The 6,797-nt window shown below is 48.1% G+C and overlaps 1 long non-coding RNA gene across 1 annotated transcript; it reads right to left on the bottom strand.

The window, feature by feature from the left end:
• Nucleotides 1–1,321: 1,321 nt before the first annotated feature.
• LOC147991535 (uncharacterized) lies at nucleotides 1,322–4,855 on the bottom strand. Its single transcript, XR_015613940.1, has 3 exons — nucleotides 4,536–4,855; nucleotides 3,231–3,299; nucleotides 1,322–1,619 (listed from the first exon to the last, which is right to left on the bottom strand). It is a non-coding gene; the product is annotated as an uncharacterized LOC147991535 (long non-coding RNA).
• Between the last annotated feature and the right edge of the window lie 1,942 nt (nucleotides 4,856–6,797).

The following is a 6,797-nucleotide window of genomic DNA, read 5'->3' as shown; positions in this document are numbered from 1 at the left end:
TCACACAGATTAGGGAAGGCATAGGTTCAACCCATCGAGGCATCTTAGGAACATATATCATAAATTTCGAGAATAAATAACACAAGCTTGGTAGTAGAGTATGCTTGAGAAAGCGGAGGATACAATTTACCAAAAGCATTATGTATCCGAGGAAAGGCTCACAAGCTTATTGAATAAGAAGGACGTTGTCGGATAAAATCCGGAAAAAAGGGGGCTGGTGGTCCACAAGGGATCTGAGGTGAGCATCAGTACTCAACCAGAGGAAGAAAGAATGCAAGGAGATCAGATTATAGAAACAAATGACTAACTCAAAGCTCAATTGCAAAGGAATTATGAATTCCAAGATAAGGGATCAGAAGCAATGCTCTGATAGGGGATGGATAGGTAGAATAGCCTTAGGGGTACAATCGATGGCGATTTGATTGATCGAGATTCAGCACATGTTAGAATGACGTCTGAGCCAGAAGGATGAATTCTAGGATCTGATTGAGGATTGCGAGCATTCGCAACATATTGTATCAACGAACTCATAATGATAATGACAAAGGCTGACAATAAGATTACTAGACTTATGGTATTAACCATAATGCAAGCAAGCAAGAAATCCAAGAACATTAGGCTGTTGAGGATTTTCACAAGAACGAATGGTATTACAAAGATTTTTGTGAAGTACAAGAATCAACTGAGGATGAGCGGATACTCGATAGGTGCACAAAGTTATCCGTAAGGGTATTCTGACGACAAGGAACTGCAAGGCAGTAAGCTCAAAGGATTCTCGGAAAAAGGAGAGCGGTTCAGGGCATCTTGTAATAACAAGATCAATGGGATAGAATGTAAGATTGGTAAGTGTGTGTAGTTATCCATAAGGATATTTCGGTGGTAAGGAATTGCAAAGGCAACAGGCACAAAGTCTCGAGAGAATATCATAGAGTATCTTCAGAATCTTCTGATGCAGCAGGCGATCATCTGAAATAAGAGGCTCTCCGGGCGGATCTGATCACGAGATCCTAATGTTCGAGTTAGTAAAGCAATTTAACCCTAGTAGAAGAGAGATCAGAGTCCCAAAGTATAGACGAGGAAATAAAAGATCCTAATATCCCCCAAATGGAGACGTGGGCCCGTAAGACACATAGCCGTGTTAGTAAAAGTTTTTGTAGTGACTAGACTCAACTTCGGCCAAGGAGTTGGAAAGGGGGCTACCTACAGGCAGTCGGCTCTGATACCAACTTGTAACGCCCTCGATTCAATCGTACACTAATCATACACGCAAATGTGTACGATCAAGATCAAGGACTCACGGGAAGATATCACAACACAACTCTAGACACAAATTAAAATAATACAAACTTTATATTACAAGCCAGGGGCCTCGAGGGCTCGAATACATAAGCTTGAAAACACAAGAGTCAGCGGAAGCAACAATATCTAAGTACAGACATAAGTTAGACAAGTTTGCCTTAAGAAGGCTAGCACAAAAGCAACAACGATCGAAAAGGCAAGGCCTCCCGCCTAGGAGTCTCTTAACTACTCCTAGTCGTCTGCGGTTTTCACGTAGTAGTAGGCATCCTCCGGGTACTAGTAGTCATCAGTGGCGTCGTCTGGCTCCTGGGATCCATCATCTGGTCGCAACAATCGAGTATGGGGGAAAAAGAAGTAGCAAAGCAACCGTGAGTACTCATCCAAAGTACTCGCAAGACTTACATCAGATCTAAACTAAGTATGCATCTGTATCAAAGGAAAGGGGTGTATCTGTGGACTAAACCGCGGAATGCCAGAAGGGAAGGGGAAAGCCTAGCCTATCAAAGACTGGCATCTTCTGGAAACCACCATCTTGCAGCAACAGGAGGGAGTAGAGTAGCATAAAGTAAAGTAGTAGTAGTGTTATCAACCTCGGCCAAAGATCCTTTCTCGACTCCCTGCGAGAAAGCAATCCCAGAGCCATACTATCCAGTTATCATCACTATCCAATTCTCGTCACCATCCAGTCTCATCACAAGTATCCAGTTCTAGTTGTATTGATCGGGATACAACTCCAAGTGTCCGTTACCGTAGGACAGGCTATCGATAGATGTTTTCTTCCCTGCAGGGGTGCACCAACTTACCCACCACACTCGATTAACTCCGGCCGGACACACTTTCATGGGTCATGCCCGGCCTCGGCCAAACAATACGCCGCAACCCGACCTAGGCTTAATAGAGAGGCCAGCACGCGGGACTAAACCTATGCCCCCAGGGGTCATGGGCCATCTCCCCGGGAACTCCTGCACGTTGCGTACGCGGCCGGTGAGCAGACCTAGCTACCTCCTTCAACAAGGTAGGTGCTTACCAGTCCAACCTAGCGCGCGCCGCCCAGTCGCTGACGTCTATTAAGCTTCGGCTGATGTATACGACGCAGAACGCCCATACTATGCCCACGTGATGGTTAGTGCTATCAGGCCAGAGGCCCCTCGGATCAAATATCCAAATCGTAGTGGATTAGGAACACGCGGTAACGAGCAGAGACTCACGATCGATGTGACCCCGTCACCCCATCTCGAGTACTTGCGACAAGGGCTAAGAATGCCCGGCCACGCCTCGTAAGTATCTCGCGGGCACCTTCCAGGTCAACCCGACTCCACATCACTCGCTATTAAGCTCGCGCGGGTACCCCTCAGGGCCTACCCGTCTTTAGTAACATGGTTCAGTTGTAAGGTCATAGTAACCATAGTAACTGTGTGTCTAACACCAAGGGGAAAACCAGAGGAATCACCCTCGGTGAATTCCACTCGATGTAATCATCAAGGTGAACGTAAGAGGATTCACCCTCGAGGTTCACACTTGAAGGGTTGCATGACAGAGCCGTATCGGAAGTAGTTAAGGAGGAAATCACCCTCGATGACCACGACCGAATAGCTACACTACAGGTTAACAACAGAAGTGCCAAAGAGGCCTCACCCTCGGCACTCGATAGTAACCCAGTAGTGTCGAACAACTAAGGGGAAAATGATGTGCGGTGTCGGGGTCTGGTCTTCGATGATGAAGCAGGGGGCAACAGGGACAAGGTGGGGGATCACTAATGTATCACTAACCAACCTATACTAAGCAGTTTAGGATAAGCAGGTAAGGTACAACAGCAGATACAAAAGCAGGCTATGCATCAGAATAGGAGCAAACAATAGCAGTAGCAAAATCTAATGCAAGCATGAGAGAATGGAATGGGCGATATCGGGATGATCAAAGGGGGGGCTTGCCTGGTTGCTCTGGCAAGGAGGGGTCGTCGCCGACGTAGCCGATCACAGGGGCAGCATCAGTCTCGGGGTCTACCGGAGAGAAGAGGGGGAAGAAACAGTAAATACAAGCAGACAGGTACAACGCTAAGCATGACAGGATAAAAACGTAGTGCTAGGCGTGCTCTAACACGGTACTACACGTTGCAGACGAAGGGGATAAACATCCAAGGATGAATTCCCGACGTTAGGTGGATTCCGGACAAAGGAAAAGAGGGGGGAAGTTCCATGTTCAGCATTCTAGGGGCATGTGACAGATAAACGGACCGCGTATTCGGATTCGTTGGATTTTTCTGAGCAACTTTAATATAGAAAACATTTTCATCGGAGTTACAGTTTAATTTATATGAATTTTCAAAGATTTGAAAAATATTCTAAAATTAATATTAATTCGAAAATAAAGATTAATTGCTAGGTGCACCCAGCTCTGCGTACACAGAAGTGTACCAGGGGATGACATGCGGGTCCAGGGGGTCCCAGTTGACCAGTCAACGTTTGACTGGTCAACAGGGGGTGGGCCCCCTGTCATTGACTAATCTGTCTAACTAACAGTTTTAATTAGTTAAACTTGCTAATTAGCCTAATTAAACAATATTAATCTAATTAATTAAATTAATTAATATTTATATCACTGTTATCATTTTAAAACTCTTTTTAAGGGGTTGGGCCCCGCCTGTCAAAGGCCCATAGGCCATAGCGGGCACTGGCTATCGGGCGGGTGCCCGTGGAGGCCAGACCCATGCACGCACGACAGCAGGGGGCTCGGCGCTGCGGCCGGGTGCGGCCTCCGGCGAGGCCACCGGTGGGAGCAGGGTGAAGGGGGGGGGGTGGTCGCAGCCAGCGGCCGGAGGTCGGGACGCCGGGAAGCGACGAGGTCAGAGGCGGAGCGGGGCCTGCGTAGCCGGCGAGGCGCGGAGGTGGCCAAGGGCACGACCACGGCGCGAGGGACGTGGCCTGGGGCGCGGTGCGAGGCCGTCGGGCGCGGCGGGGCGCCGGCCAGGGGGAAACGTGGCCGAAGCCGGGGGCTAGTGGCAACCCAAGGCGGGCAGCCGAGAACCGCAGCAGCCTTGCAGGCGACAACGGCGAGCGGTTATCGACAGCCGGAAACGACTGGAGCGACAGCAGTGGCGTCGGAGCAGCACGGCAGCAGGGGGAGCAGCAGCAGGGCGCGCCCCGGGCACGCGACTGCGAGCTCGCTCGGAGCTCGTGCGCGGTGTCTAGCGACGAGGAACGAGAGCGCGTGAGCGGGGAATCGGCGTGGGTGCTCACAGTGGGGTGGAAGAGTAGACTAGCGGGCTCGGGGGAGGCTCGATGCAGCGGAACGACGGCGGTGACCTTCGGTGCCCGGAGGTGGAAGAAGAGGGCCGGCTCGACAATGGAGGGGGGGGGGTTCCTGCTCGTTTTCGTCTCCGTAGTGGACGCAGTGGACGACGACGGTCTTCGTGGACGCAATGGCGAGGCGAGAGGTGGCCGGTGGCCACGGCAGAGTGAGCCGGGCGGCGACGGCCGCGCTCGTCGACGGATCTGGAGAAGGGGAACGAGCGCCTGGGCGAGAGGCGGAGAGAAAGAGAGGGAAGTGGTGAGCGAGTGGGGGGGATGGGATCGAGGGATCGGGTTGTGGCACCCTTATCCCCTCCCGGCGCTGCCGGTGAGAGGGTGCGGCGGCGACCAAGCCCCTATAGCAACTCGGTCGCATGAACAGGAGAAGAGGGGAGGGACCAGAGATGGTGGGCTGTCCTGGCGGTCCAGCTGGGCCGAGGCCCAGTGAAAGGGGAGGTCAGGGCTTCTCTTCTCTCCCTTTGCCTTTTTCTTTTCCTTTTTTTAGCAGAAGTTTTTGCAATTAAACTAGCCACCAAATGGCTTAGCAAAATTGTGTGCCTGGCCAAACAATTACTAGGGAATAATGTTCTCTGCCATAAAAAGTATGGACAAGTTTTGATTCCATTTGGGACTTTCAATAATGGAAAAGGCATTAGTAGTGCTATTTTGGCACTGTTTAAAATGCTTAGGACCATTTTGTCGTATATGGTGATGTTGTTTTTCTTAACAATCATTTGTTATGGAATTTTTGACAAATGAAGAACATTTTTGCAGCAATATTTGAGCAACTTCAAATTCCACTTGCATTTGAATTTGAATTCAAATAAGGATTTTGAAATAAGATGTTTCACCACTGTGATCAAGCATTGCAATGATGATGACTTGTCATGATTAAGAGGAGATCACTGTAGGGTGATGCTGGGGATGTTACAGAGAGTCATGGTTTTGCTTTCGCGAAAGGCACGGTTGTGCTTTCTCGAGAGTCACGGCCGTGCCTCTCGGAAACGAAAAAAAACGCGTTTTCTGTTTTTTTCCTTACACGAGAGTCACGGTTTTGCTTCAACGAGAGGCACGGTTGTGATTTTGCGAGAGGCACGGGCGTGCCTCCTTCGGAAAGGGGAAAAAACCATGCTCCCGATTCTGTTTTTTCGCCCGGTTTTTTTCGTTCGGTTTTTTTCATGAAAAAAATGTTTGTCAAAACCTATCAACATGGGATCTAGTTTTGAAGATCTCGACGCGAAGAATCCAATGGTGAAAACGGTTCGAGATTTAGACGCACGGTTTAAGAGATAAAACGTTTTGAATAAACAGATCTACGAAAAAAGGGAAAACTCCCCGGTTACGACAAGTGGCGCGCTGCATGTGCGCCACTTGTCGTGACCTGGGAAAGTGGAGTGTTCTTTGCAACGAGTACTCCTTAATTAGTGATTTCGGCTGAACGATACGGGCAACACTTTTGACATGAAACATTTTGGACCAAACCAAAAATATCTAATCGCGGGACGAAACCAAGAATATCACCTTGCTTTATTAGTAGGCAATAGATAATAGATATAGATATAGATTTTTCATCTTGATTCCTATGCACATTTGAATTTTCCGAATATTCAAATCGTTATTGCAAGTTAAGGCAAATTATTGGAGTGGAGATAACATGACTTCTCCCCTGTTATAAAAAGTTCATAATGATCAGTATATTATTTGGAGTTCGCCTGATGTACTTTTGCAATTTTATAAACTCCAAATGATTTTTTAGTTTTGGTTCATACTGCTCTTTATGTGTTCTTTATTGCGTAAATATATTTTACAAAACCGCATTAGGGCTGAAAATATACTTACTGTAGTATATAGTAGCATTAGTATTTTACTATATGTTGTGCTATTTTAGGAAGTCATTATGTATTTTATTGCAGCCATGTATATGATCTTTTTTTAATGCAAGCCAAGTATATGATCTGTATATAATATAAATTTGTTCCCAGGTTTTACTGTTCATCTGGGCTAGCAGCAACCCATTCCTTTTCCTCGCTCGTGCGCGCGCAACGCCGCGCAGCAGATAGCAGGCCAGGGGCCCATTTGCTCAGCAAGCAACCCACCCCGTAGAGCTCTCTTTCTTTCCTTTGTTTTGTTTTTATTTTCTTTCCCTCCCTGCCGCTGACGGGTGGACCACAGCCTGGTCATCTTCCTCCTCGGGTCAAACTCTTGTTCATG

The sequence above is a fragment of the Triticum urartu genome, chromosome 1A, assembly GCF_056163025.1.
Source record: "Triticum urartu cultivar PI428250 chromosome 1A, HENAU_Tu73, whole genome shotgun sequence".
Lineage (NCBI taxonomy): Eukaryota > Viridiplantae > Streptophyta > Magnoliopsida > Poales > Poaceae > Triticum > Triticum urartu.
The sequence above is the reverse complement of the archived record's forward strand: the minus strand, read 5'-3'. Positions and strand labels throughout refer to the sequence as shown.